At 47.6% G+C, this 13,730-nt stretch overlaps 1 long non-coding RNA gene across 2 annotated transcripts; it reads left to right on the top strand.

The window, feature by feature from the left end:
- The first annotated feature begins 706 nt into the window (after positions 1–706).
- On the top strand, positions 707–13,430 carry LOC116936896 (uncharacterized). Of its 2 annotated transcripts, none has more exons than XR_012931744.1 (4): positions 707–779; positions 4,083–4,217; positions 11,892–11,975; positions 12,795–13,430. It is a non-coding gene; the product is annotated as an uncharacterized LOC116936896 (long non-coding RNA). The 2 variants fall into 2 exon arrangements; XR_012931743.1 differs by lacking the exon at positions 707–779 and adding an exon at positions 1,119–1,472.
- The last annotated feature ends 300 nt before the right edge of the window (positions 13,431–13,730 follow it).

Here is a 13,730-nt window from a genome sequence, read left to right as displayed (position 1 = left end):
CAAGGCACTCTCGTGGACTCCAGCTCCAACTGGCACTCTTTAAGCTGTTGAACCAGGCTCCTGTTCTCTCTCTGGAGAGTCTCTCGGTTCTCCATCAACTCCTCCTGCTGATGCTGTAGCTCCAGACGGAGCATCTTGTTCTTCTGACAGAGCTCCACATTCTGCTGGCTCATCCTCTCCGTTTGCAGCGTCATGGTCTCGCGGTAAAAGGCTGAGATGGAAAGCGTAAAACGACGATAAATGAAGATCTCCATCCCAAGCATGGCCAAGACCAGAACGCCAACGATCAGCAGCACCATGCTCAGCTCGTGTTGACGGCACGCGGGACGGAAGGAAGTGTGAGACACGTCACGAAGGGGCGTGTTATTTATACAAACGTCATTACCGGATGTGACGTACGCTATGACGTAACAGCCATCCCTGCCCACTTATTGTCAATCATTGCCCACCACGTGACTGCACGGGCCCGCCCCTAACCGCCCAGCTCCTCCCCCATACTCTTCTTCCGCCTTCCCCACGTGACGCGACGCGAGCCAATCACGCGAGAGGCGGCGCGCGGTAGGCCCCGCGACCGCTTCCCGCCATTCTTGCAATGGTCGGCGGGGCCGCGCAGGGTGGGGGGGGGGGCGGTGGGGGCGGGGCCGAGTTCACTCCACGTCGCGAGCGGGAGGAGAAGGGACGAGGGGGAGGGGCCAGGAGGGACGAGGGGGAGGGGCCAGGAGCGGGAGGGGAGGAGCCGTGGCGCCACGCGGAGACCGCGACAGCAGCAGCAGCAGGAGGTGGTGGTGGTGTTTGTGGTTGTAGGCACGGGAGAGGTGGTGGTGGTGTTTGTGTTTGTAGGCACGGGAGAGGTGGTGGTGGTGTTTGTGGTTGTAGGCACGGGAGAGGTGGTGGTGGTGTTTGTGGTTGTAGGCACGGGAGAGGTGGTGTTTGTGTTTGTAGGCACGGGAGAGGTGGTGGTGGTGTTTGTGGTTGTAGGCACGGGAGAGGTGGTGGTGGTGTTTGTGGTTGTAGGCACGGGAGAGGTGGTGGTGGTGTTTGTGGTTGTAGGCACGGGAGAGGTGGTGGTGGTGTTTGTGGTTGTAGGCACGGGAGAGGTGGTGGTGGTGTTTGTGGTTGTAGGCACGGGAGAGGTGGTGGTGGTGTTTGTGGTTGTAGGCACGGGAGAGGTGGTGGTGGTGTTTGTGGTTGTAGGCAAGGGAGAGGTGGTGGTGGTGTTTGTGGTTGTAGGCACAGGAGAGGTGGTGGTGGTGTTTGTGGTTGTAGGCACGGGAGAGGTGGTGGTGGTGTTTGTGGTTGTAGGCACGGGAGAGGTGGTCACGGACAGGTGGTGAGTGCCAGGTAATGGGAGGGTGGAGTGAGTGAGGAGAATTAATAGGTGAGGAGGGTGAGTGAGTGAGTTCATGAGGAGAATTAATTGGTGAGGAGGGACCTCCTGCCAGCGGGCGTTCGACACTTCACGTGGCCTCAAGGTGCACATGGCCTGGCACAAGCGTCGTGGTGACGTCACCACCACTTAGTGGCGAATGGCAGTTGTAAACGCATGTACATGTTGTGTGTGTGTACATGTGTGTGTAAACGCGTGTGTGTACATGTGTGTGTAAACGCGCGTGTGTGTGTGCATGTGTGTGTCGAATCAGCCTCAAATCAGTACCTGGTGCGGCGTGCAAACGACGCCATTAGGGAGGTAAAGGCGGCCGGACGTGGTGTTGGCCACCCACCCCATCGTGTGCCGTGTAGGCCTCTATAGGTGCTCGCTAACAGCACTTGCTCCGACAGTCTGTTAAGGCTACACGAGGGGTCTTTGTCTTTGTGTGTGTAAGCGCGCGTGGGGAGCGGTGGCGCCGTGGTTGGCGCACTGCGCTATGAACCACTCATGTTCGACATTGTTGACGAATATCTGAACCTGTCTCGGGCCTCCCCTAAGTCGACTCGGCATATTATCACAATTGAGGAGCCAAAGGCGGCTGGGCATGGTGCTAGCCAGGTATCCCCTCGTTCGCCATTCTCTCTTTAATATATACTCACTACTCTACGGGACGTCTGGCAAAATATTACCAAGCTGCAGCATTAACAAAACTCTTTAGTACGTGTCGTGACCCGGTAGTGCAAGATCTGACCATGTCTGTCCAGTGCTCGCCAGGCCACATTGGTTTCCTGTTGCCGAACGAATCGATGATAAGGTCGCACTCATTACACACAGTGCTTGCCACAAATGAACCACAATACCTTGCTGATCTCGTTAAGGAGCATAATCTATCACGCGAACCCCAGTCACCATCGCAGCAGCTCTTGACTCACCATCGAACAAAGACGGTCACTGCATCGCGCGCTTTTAAATGCACTTCTACGGCCGTCTGGAACGCTCTTCCGTCCGATATTCTGAAACCACTGGGAGCTATGCACTTTTAAATCTAGATTGAATTCTAATTTATTTAGAGCTGCTTTTTGTGTGTTAGTTTGTTCTTACCCTGCACCTCCAATTATCATATGGTGCGAAAGAAGTTCAACATACATACATAAATACTCACGAACTGAACTTTCACAAATATCATGTTCAAACTATACGGGGTATCTTTGTCTTTTGTGAATGTTTGCGTGTGTGTAAATGAGTGAAGCGAGTTTGCACTTACACCACTGAGTGATGCTTTTTGCATTGTTAATCATAACCCCTGCCGGACAGATTTCCATGATACCCACTAACAGAAGCTCTTGCAGTAATGCTCACTAAACGCCACGGTTATAGTGAGCGTTGTGAAAAATGGTCAAAATGTAACCGTTTTGCGCTGGAGTCGTGAGGTGTGCACGTTGGGGGGGGGGGGGGGGATTTATAGCCATGCACGTGAAGGACGCATACACAGCTACACGTATAACACAGTACACACACTCACACAGTGTGGGGGGTGAGACTACTTAATAGCCAAAAACAAATCAGCATTTTGTCTTAAATCGCGGTTGCCGAGTGCAGGCACAAAGGCCAATAACGCAAGCGGTCAGCAACAAACAGCACAATTCAAGTTATAATAGATGAGAGTTGACACGTTTCTAGACATTGACTCATGATATATCAAAGAATTTGGGACAAAGACGATGGGGGGGAATTTCCAAGTGGAGCAGTGCGAGGGACGACGTGGACTATGGTGAGGCCACGTTGGTCTAATGCAGACGACATCAGCTGGGATACAAGTTCTGTTTTGTAGAGGCACAATGGGCTCAGATATTCCACATTTAATATTTAGCGTCATTTAGAATATAAAAAAATAATATGTTAATTAACTGGCCTGCTATCTCCGTAGTCGAGTAAGCGGCATTGCAATCAGAATGTTGAGCTCAAACCCTGGTTGGGGTTGACTCGTATCATCATCCTTTTTGGGTCGATAAATTGAGCACTACTTTGTGGGGAAGTCCAGTCAGGTGAAGTCAAGTCAGTCTCATTTGCAAGTAGGTAGAGGTCTTGAGAATAAACTCGCCCCCATCATAGGAACGCGGAATTATCATCACCGGAAGAGGGCTGTAAGCAGGAGGTAAGCACCGCCTGAATGATTATTTTAGGAACAAATCACTTTGACTTTAGACATATGTAATGTGTCTATGACTGAATCAGTGCATCACACGAGTTGCGTGACAGGTGAGATGATCACATTGGTGGTTATCGTGAGGTAAGCTCACTAATGAATGACAAATCACCTGGTGAGGAACTCACAATTAAAATAACCAACATTGTCCCAGTACAATGTAAAACAGGCGTGTCTCGCTTCACGAGCGAGATACTTCACGCGGAAAATGGTAGATAGGCAAAAACTCGTCAAACAATCATCGTTACCCCATTGATTCTCATGCTAAAAGTTTAGCTTTGTTTCAGTCCCAAAATGTTCCACTCTTGAGAAACTTTGTTACCGTGAGAGCAACAAAAATTAATTTAAAAATTAAGTATTAAAACATCAAATGTAACACACGCAAAGAACCGCAGTGCTTGCATGTGCCACCGCTCTCCACACCCCGCACCCCTCCCCTCAACCTTCCCCCTCTCATCCTTCCTCTCTCCCCTTCCCCGACCCCTCTCCTTCCTGCTGCTACTGGAGGAGACTTCTTGGTGCCATTGCTTGCATCAGGGCCTGAGACTGAGAAAGCAGCGGAGGAGGCGACACGGCGAGCGGGGCCGCGTCTGCACGTGTCAGGGATGAGAGACGCGGGCGACTCAACACTTCACGGCGTGGGTGAGTGTGGGGAGTTTGTGGTGCGTGGGGGACGGTGGGTGGTGTGACACTTCACGGCGTGGGTGAGTGTGGGGAGTTTGTGGTGTGTGCGGAACGGTGGGTGGTGTGACACTTCACATCGTGGGTGAGTGTGGGGAGTTTGTGGTGCGTGGATGACGGTGGGTGGTGTGGCCCAGACTATAAACCGCCTGTGTAGGCTACACGGGGGATTTTATTTATTGGTGCCTAAATGGCTGTGTGTGTGTGTGTGGAAGATGGTGTAGTGTGTGAATGTGTGTGCGGTGGGGGGTAGGGAGGTCAATGTGTGTGTGTAACGCATATGAGTACCTGGGGCGGTGTGTAAATATCACACATTCGGGAGACAAAGGCGGTCCAGCGTGGTTCTGACCACCTACCATTTCCTGTACTATGTTGGCCTTTATCGGGGCTCAATAACAACACTTGCCCCACCAGTCTGTGGAGCTACATGGGGGTGTTTGTGTTGGAGCCCGTGCTGTAGGCGTCAAAGACGCGTGACCGTGGATCTTCTGGAGGGAGCGCGCGTCTGCTGTGTGTAGCGTGGAGCTGCACGAGCGGACACCGACGCAGCGATTCCCATAGCGAGTCACGAGATAGGCGCTGGAAAACAATCAAACTGAAGTGTGTGGCTGGGTTGATGAAGCGAGCACCACCATGGTGTGCTTGGCTTGCATGGTCAGTCGTGACTGATAATGAATTATTATAATACATTAAGTCACACCTCTACACCGTGTTATGGCAGTTTTTATGTTTTACCTTTATTGCATTTTCATTCCAGAAAATGTTTCACCTGCAAAATCGATTGAATATCTGATGCAAAAGGGTGCCCAGGGCATGTGGGGGGTTGACCAATTGCACAGTGCTTAGCGCACATCACTACACACCTACAGTATGGACTAAATCCAGAGGCGAGTGACAAATGAATCAGTCCTGCCTCTGTCGCTTCACCAACCCGCACTAGGCAGCAAGGTGAACTATGGTAAAAAACAACACAACCGAAAGGGCATAGGGTGCCCATTATCCAGCAGTGCTGTACTTTATTATCACATCCACATATAATTGTGGATTTGGTTATTTTTCTTTAGATGTCTTTGTTGCATATATATGTGACTTGGCCAGATGTTTACTCTTGATTTTAAGCTTTCGTGACTGCAGGAATCCATACTCTTTGGTTCTTTCGGTAAAGTCACGTCGATATAAAATTAATAGATCACGACGTTTCGGTCACTTGTGTTGAGCCCACACTCCCACCCTCTCTTCCTACTATTTGACTTCACTCATACTGTACAACAGATTTGTATTCATTCATCCAACTCTCTGCATGTCAAAAATTACTCGAGGCGAATGTTTGCTGGCCAAATTCAGACGAGTGTGGAGTAGTATGGTCCAATAACCTCTACGACTGCCACGGCGTGCGGAGGACTGCCTGGAGCAGTGCATTAGAAAATACTTGTTTATTTTTATTGTTGTTGTGAGAATGAATTCACTGCCGTATAACATCTAGTTTGAACATTACAACCACCACCATCAACATAATCAGCGCCATTAAAATTACAACTACAATGAATGATTCTGAATATCAATTTCAATGTGTGCTTTTAAATGTAATAATCAATACATTTATAATAATCAGATTTTAACCAGCAACATCCGAAGTGTGATCAACACCATATATACCATAGCCACCACTTATGCTATTGTCTAACAAGTGTTGTGATGCCAACACACATTCTTGTGTTACTCAGAGCCTTTATTTCGGACACAACACTATTTATAGGCTTCGTTCTTGATTCTTGAACTTCGTCGTCTCTCCAATCATCCCGTCCCCTTGTGCTATCTCCTTTTATATCCTCTGAGCCCCCTTTCTGAAATATTTGCTCACTCCATTTCCTTTAGCCAACCTTCGTCCTCCTCCTCCAACAGTTGTCAACCATTGCCCCTACAGTCAATCCTCATTACCTGCCCTTTACGTTTGAATCTGTCCTCCAATCTCTGATTCTCATCTCTTGATCAATCCTCTTTGAGGCCTCCTTGCACCAACCAGAGACCTTTAATGATTTCCTGCCTGTCCGTTGACACATATGCTTATGTCAGGTAAGTGGTATGTTGCCTCGGGCATTACACAAGTAACAATTCTGGTAAAAAAACAAAAAAATATTATCCATGTGTAATGACGACTTCGACGCACTTGTCTTGAGATTTTTATTTAAGGAGCCACGTGCTCACACTTGGACAAGCAGGGACCCCACTCCAACAGCCACGAGTCTCCCGCCCATTTTCCTTAAATACGGTGTGTGGCCACGCCCCTGTCCCCGTGGCCACCTCCCAATTCCCAAAACTTCTCGCTGGACCTAGACCACTCGTTCTACCACTGTCCTCTTACGTCACCTGGCCACGCACCTATTCTCGATCATTCCCGTGGCCACCAGTCCATTTGCACTGCAGGCTGACTCCCCTGACATTACCTCCCGTCGCCACTTGTCCACTTGCACCGTAGGTTGACTCTACTGTCATTACCTCCCGTGTTTTTGTTGTATTGTTTAAGTTATATTTACTATAGTTTAAATTATGTCTCTTCCATAGACTCGATGACATGACGTCATCGAGCCTAAAATGGAAAGTTTAACATGACTAAAGCTATGGCTTGCATGAGCTCTTCAGAGGGGTATGACAGAGAGCGATTATGCAACTGGGAGGATAATAATGCAATTTATAACGCGCACAAATTTGCGGACGTAACGGCCGCAACTCAGAGGCGTGGAGCCAATCTCAGAGTCACTCGAAATCATGGTTATAGAGGTGAGTTTTTAAGTGTCTTTTGAAGGAGGCGATTCAGGTGATTCTGCGAATGTGCAGAGGGATCGCGTTCCAGACTGTTGGGGCTGCCACCGAGAAGCGGCGCATAGACATGACCATCCTGGATCTTGGTGTCAAGAGGAGGTCGTGAGTCGCGCTGCGCAGGCATCTGCCATGTGCTGAGCTGCAAGTCGTCAGTAATGAAGAAGGGTACGGCGGGCAGGCAGATGTAAAGGAATGGTGGCAGAGGCAGGCGATCTTGTATATGACCCTGCTGGCGATGGGTAGCCAGTTGAGGGTACGGAGACAGGCAAGTGAGTCGAGACGGGGATGAGTGTGGCCAATGACGACGCGTGCTAGGTTGTTTTGTAGTCTTTGAAGTCTTTTTAGGTTGCCAGTCGAGGTCCGGACTAGGACGGAGTTGCAATAGTCAAGGCGAGACCCAACTATGCAACATGCCAATGTGTTGGCAATTTCGGTGGAGATAAGAGGACGTAGGTGTCTGAGAGCCTTCAGGTGAAAGTTACATGAACTGATGATGTGATTGGTTTGACGGTCGAAGGATAAAGTGGAATCTAGGATGACACCGAGGTAGCTGATGTGATCGGTGAACCTTATGCTGTGACCATAGATGTGTATTTGTGTTGGGAGTGCTGATGAGTTGAGACGTTGCTTGGTACCTAACATGATGGCCACTGACTTTTTCGGATTAATGGCTAGGATGTGTGCAGTGAACCATTGTTGCAAGGCAGTGGTACATTCCGAGAGCCTGTCGAATCCAGATGCATTGTTATAATCGATGGCGGTGAATAGAATAGTGTCATCCGCGTATGAGTGGTGCTGAACACCGAAGCTTGCGATGAGCCAGCCGATCGGGGAAGTGTAGGCTGTGAAGAGCAGGTGACCTAGGACGGAGCCCTGGGGAACCCCGCATAATGCTTTTGTTTCAGGCGATGTGGACGTGCCCACCCTGACTTAAGATTGCCGGTCAGAAAGGTACGGAACTATCCACTTGAGTGCTGAGCCACATACAGTGAGGTAAAAAAGTATTTGATCCCCTGCTGATTTTGTACGTTTGCCCACTGACAAAGAAATGATCAGTCTATAATTTTAATGGTAGGTTTATTTGAACAGTGAGAGACAGAATAACAACAAGAAAATCCAGAAAAACGCATGTCAAAAATGTTATAAATTGATTTGCATTTTAATGAGGGAAATGAGTATTTGACCCCCTCTCAATCAGAAAGATTTTTGGCTCCCAGGTGTCTTTTATACAGGTAACGAGCTGAGATTAGGAGCACACTCTTAAAGGGAGTGCTCCTAATCTCAGCTTGTTACCTGTATAAAAGACACCTGTCCACAGAATCAATCAATCAGATTCCAAACTTTCCACCATGGCCAAGACCAAAGAGCTCTCCAAGGATGTCAGGGACAAGATTGTAGACTTACAAAAGGCTGGAATGGGCTACAAGACCATTGCCAAGCAGCTTGGTGAGAAGGTGACAACAGTTGGTGCGATTATTCGCAAATTGAAGAAACACATAAGAACTGTCAATCTCTCTCGGCCTGGGGCTCCATGCAAGATCTCACCTCGTGGAGTTGCAATGATCATGAGAACGGTGAGGAATCAGCCCAGAACTACACGGGAGGATCTTGTCAATGATCTCAAGGCAGCTGGGACCATAGTCACCAAGAAAACAATTGGTAACACACTACGCCATGAAGGACTGAAATCCTGCAGCACCCGCAAGGTGCCCCTGCTCAAGAAAGCACATATACATGCCCGTCTGAAGTTTGCCAATGAACATCTGAATGATTCAGAGGATAACTGGGTGAAAGTGTTGTGGTCAGATGAGACCAAAATGGAGCTCTTTGGCATCAACTCAACTCGCCGTGTTTGGAGGAGGAGGAATGCTGCCTATGACCCCAAGAAAACCATCCCCACCGTCAAACATGGAGGTGGAAACTTTATGCTTTGGGGGTGTTTTTCTGCTAAGGGGATAGGACAACTTCACCGCATCAAAGGGACGATGGACGGGGCCATGTACCGTCAAATCTTGGGTGAGCACCTCCTTCCCTCAGCCAGGGCATTGAAAATGGGTCGTGGATGGGTATTCCAGCATGACAATGACCCAAAACACACGGCCAAGGCAACAAAGGAGTGGCTCAAGAAGAAGCACATTAAGGTCCTGGAGTGGCCTAGCCAGTCTCCAGACCTTAATCCCATAGAAAATCTGTGGAGGGAGCTGAAGGTTTGAGTTGCCAAACGTCAGCCTCGAAACCTTAATGACTTGGAGAAGATCTGCAATGAGGAGTGGGACAAAATCCCTCCTGAGATGTGTGCAAACCTGGTGGCCAACTACAAGAAACGTCTGACCTCTGTGATTGCCAACAAGGGTTTTGCCACCAAGTACTAAGTCATGTTTTGCAGAGGGGTCAAATACTTATTTTTCTGGATTTTTTTGTTGTTATTCTGTCTCTCACTGTTGAAATAAACCTACCATTAAAATTATAGATGATCATTTCTTTGTCAGTGGGAAAACGTACAAAATTAGCATGGGATCAAATACGTTTTTCCCTCACTGTAGCTAAAAACCAGGGACACCATCACCAAGGCTGCAAACAAAAACTTTGCCGAGAGCACCCACCCCAAAATGGACTGGCTCGTGGAGAAATAGCACAAACTAGCATAGGCGTGCCATCACCTTTTTGTGTCTCTGTGCTGTCTCTGCCTGTGTGTGGGCCTTGGTGTTTCCGAGTGTGTGCTGCTGCTCGGCACTTTCCGCGCCCCCCTTTGCTTCCATACATACCTCATGCTAATTTGTCCCATTGTCTCTCAGCCTTCTCTGCCGAGTGTGCGCTGCTGCTCCGCACTTCCCACGCCCTCCCCCCTTTGCTCCATGCATTCCTCATGCTAAGTTGTCCCATTGTCTCTCAGCCTTACCTTCTCTGCCTATTTAAGGCGACTTCACTCTGTGCTGGTTCGCTCTGCTTGGATATCTATGTGTGTGTGTGTGGTCTGTATTTTAAAATTTCATACTTAACTAGCAATTTAGCAATCTTTGAAATAGCGGAATCAACCAGATTATGCGTTAATTGTGTTTTGACCGACCGTCTGTGTTGCTTCATATGGTTTCCAAATTTTGCTAAACCCTGTTTGTTTGGTGTGATTCTCTCTCTGTGTCCCCTGTTGTATCTGTGTTAGTTCCCCCTACTTGGGTGTCTGTATATACATCTGGGGTTATGTGTTTCCTCTCTCTCGTAAATTTAGCTCTTCTGTACCTGATGATGGCTGCTTGTGTTGCAACTGAAACGTCGTACGCTATCATGTTATTTTATTATTTCTTATTTATACGTGACTTTACCTAAAAAAACAAAGAGTAATTCCTGCAGTCACGAAAGCTTCGAATCAAGTCTAAACCACCTCTACGGGGAGGTATGAGGTCTGTGTCTTTGTGTTGTCTCTGCTTGTGTATCTGCCTTTGTGTCTTGGCTTGGATTTGTGTCTCTGTGCTGTCTCTGCCTGTGTGTGGGCCTTGGTGTTTCCGAGTGTGTGCTGCTGCTCCGCACTTTCCACGCCCCCCTTTGCTACATACATACCTCATGCTAATTTGTCCCATTGTCTCTCAGCCTTACCTTCTCTGCCTATTTAAGGCGACTTAACTCTGTGCTGGTTCACTCTGCTTGGATGTCTATGTGTGTGTGTGCGGTCTGTATTTTAAAATTCCATACTTAACTTGCAATTTTCCAATCTTTGAAATAGCGTAATCAACCAGACTATGCGTTAATTGTGTTTTGACCGACCGTCTGTGTTGCTTTATATGGTTTCCAAAATTTTGCTAAACCCTGTTTGTCTGGTGTGCTTCTCTCTCTGTGTCCCCTGTTGTATCTGTGTTAGTCCCCCCTACTTGGGTGTCTGTATATACATCTGAGGTTATGTGTTTCCCCTCTCTCGTAAATTTAGCTCTTCTGTACCTGATGATGGCTGCTTGTGTTGCAACCGAAACGTCGTACGCTATTATGTTATTTTATTATTTATTTTTATTACGTGACTTTACCGAAAAAAACAAAGAGTAATTCCTGCAGTCACGAAAGCTTCAAATCAAGTCCAAAGCATAGCTGCTTGTTTTGTCACGTACTTTGTGCCGATTGCCGGACTGGTTCATCCTTTGGAGCGGTTTTACTGGTTTCACCGGATGTTGGAACCCAGATAGGCACGCTCTGGATATAATCAATGATCATCTGTATTTAACGTCATAGATTACAATTAAGAATTTTATATAATGAACGGCTGCAATCTTGACATTAATTGCCCACCCATACGTTTACATTAATAACACCACAACCTGACTCTTATTAAAGCTATAAATCACCAATGGCTCTGATACGTCAATCCTATACATTTGAACATTATTTGATCCTTACCCAATATACAGTTTAAACCAGCCTTGGCCTCGTGATGGATAGCGTGGACATCTGTGAAAGAGAGCTTTTTAGATTTTCGGATTCTCCATTATTAATAAATATTCAGATTTAGATTCTGGCTCCTCTGCCTGTATCTAGTGGCCTTTCATGGACAAACGCGATTTTTAATACAAAATATTGCAGACCTCACCAAATGCGGTGGGTTACGTTCCTGTAAAATACCGTGTTGGACAAAGCCGCATAAAACAATTCATAGACAAATAGGTTTGCATTCCTGGGTCCGAAATGATTACTCCCTCTGTCTGTTTAGCCGATTCTACGAGATTTCCACCCTCATTGTGCTAAAAGGTGTTGAGTTGCTCTCCATTTCTTGTGAGTGTGTACACTTTTTATTTTCCAGTTTCACCCCACTCAGTGCCTCTTCTCTCCCTGTAGTCTGGAGGGCTGCTCACTGAAGGACAAATCGATGCCAGCTCTCCATGACATCATAATCACCAACAAGGCATTGAGGGAGCTCAGGTAAGTTATGCTGCTCGTGGCTCATACGCGCTCTGATTGTTGCTACAGACAAAACAACTTTGATTCGTCATTAACACTGTTGCCTTAGCAGAATAAAACATTAAAAAGGCAACGTTTTGGGCAATGGACCTCGATAGCATGTTTGTGTGCTATGAGAGCCATTGCCAGAAGTGTGGGGTGAGTAGTGGAGTGTATTCCAGTCCATTTAATATTCTCTTTGGTTCTTTCGGTAAAGGCACGTAGAAAATAAAATCAAATAATAATAGAATAGACGTTTCGATTGCAACACAAGCAACCATCATCAGGTAAGAATGAAAAAAAAACATAGTAAACTTATAACACAATGCAACACAATAGAGAGAGAGCTGGACAACACAACAGGAAACACACCACCAGGCTGACCCCGCTCCTCCAAATAATGACAATATTCATTATCAGACCAATGAACATGACCAAACGACTGAGGAATGTGCCTGATCTTAAATCTGCAAGATAAGCAGGGTTTAGCCTGGAGTGCTTAAATGGGTGACCACTGCACATAACCACAGGCGTTATAGGCAGCAGAGCTAAGTTGCGGGCAACAGACTGCAGTTTGCAACACAATCCACCGTTGAACTATTCTACGATCCTAGATCTGCAGTCTCTGCCATCACAGACCTGCACTGACCCGCGTTGTGAAGTATGTTAAAGTAGCTCTAATAGCATGGGGAGACCTTCATCCAGCGTGGTTGTTGTAGGCTGCGTGGGTCTCGAACTGTGAGGAGCTGCCCGAGTCTCCGTGTGAACCCACGTCAGCGTGAACCTCTCTCTGTGCTGCAGGGTGAACGACAATGACTTCAGTGAGGAGGGGAAGAAGGAGCTGAGGAGCAAATGGACTCCCAGAAGAAGCCTGCAGTTGTATATTTAAGCCGATAGGCGACGCTGGCCCTGCAACAGATGGAGCTGCCCCACGCGCGACTCGCACAGCAGCCTGGCGCATTTCACCTCAAGAGCTCCGATCACCGGCACCGACTCTGAGCTTGACTGAGATGACAATGAGCGGGGAGCTTTCTCTCTCTGTGAACCCCACACGAAGCCCAAGGGTGGACGCGGCTCCGAGATTCTGATGAGCGTGGTGATTCCGATGATGTGTAACTGTATTTATGAATGTTGTGTAGGGAATCGATGTTGGGGCTCGTGGGGGAGGGGTGGCAGGGGGAATGCGGAGGGTTGCGAGGCAGGGGGTGATTTTCAGTGGTCTGGCAGCTCACCTGTTACGTCACGTAGCTACAAACATTTTCATGAATTTTGCATTTGTCACAATGCCATACACACCATACAAATCGTACACCTAATATTTGTTGCTTATAACTTGCCCATTGCTTTCATCTTCATTCTTTTGTCAACTCACGTTAAAATATCTTCTTTGTTATTGTGTGAACTCACGTTCAAATACACCATTTTTTTTAAATATCACCTTCCTATTATTACATTACTTATCTTCACTTACAGCGTTTGTGACTGCAGGATTTAATATTCTTTGCCGCCTGGGTAAAACTGCATGGCCGGGAGTCGGAGCCATTCCCTCTACACCTTCGGGTGCGACAGGCATGTCCTCTGGCTCCCACATTAATTTCCATCTATTTTTACCACGTACTTCCTGAAGCCTTCTATCTGCTACAGCTACAATTGGAGGCAGATCAATGCCCAGGTGTGGTCAAGGGATTTCTCCCTATTGCTCAACCATGTTACGTTTGCCGATCTGGTAATTGCTGC

This window comes from Petromyzon marinus (genome assembly GCF_048934315.1).
Source record: "Petromyzon marinus isolate PM22_M1 ecotype Great Lakes invasive population chromosome 84 unlocalized genomic scaffold, UKy_Petmar_22M1.pri1.0 chr84_unloc.3, whole genome shotgun sequence".
Taxonomy (NCBI): Eukaryota; Metazoa; Chordata; class Hyperoartia; order Petromyzontiformes; family Petromyzontidae; genus Petromyzon; species Petromyzon marinus.
The sequence above is the reverse complement of the archived record's forward strand: the minus strand, read 5'-3'. Positions and strand labels throughout refer to the sequence as shown.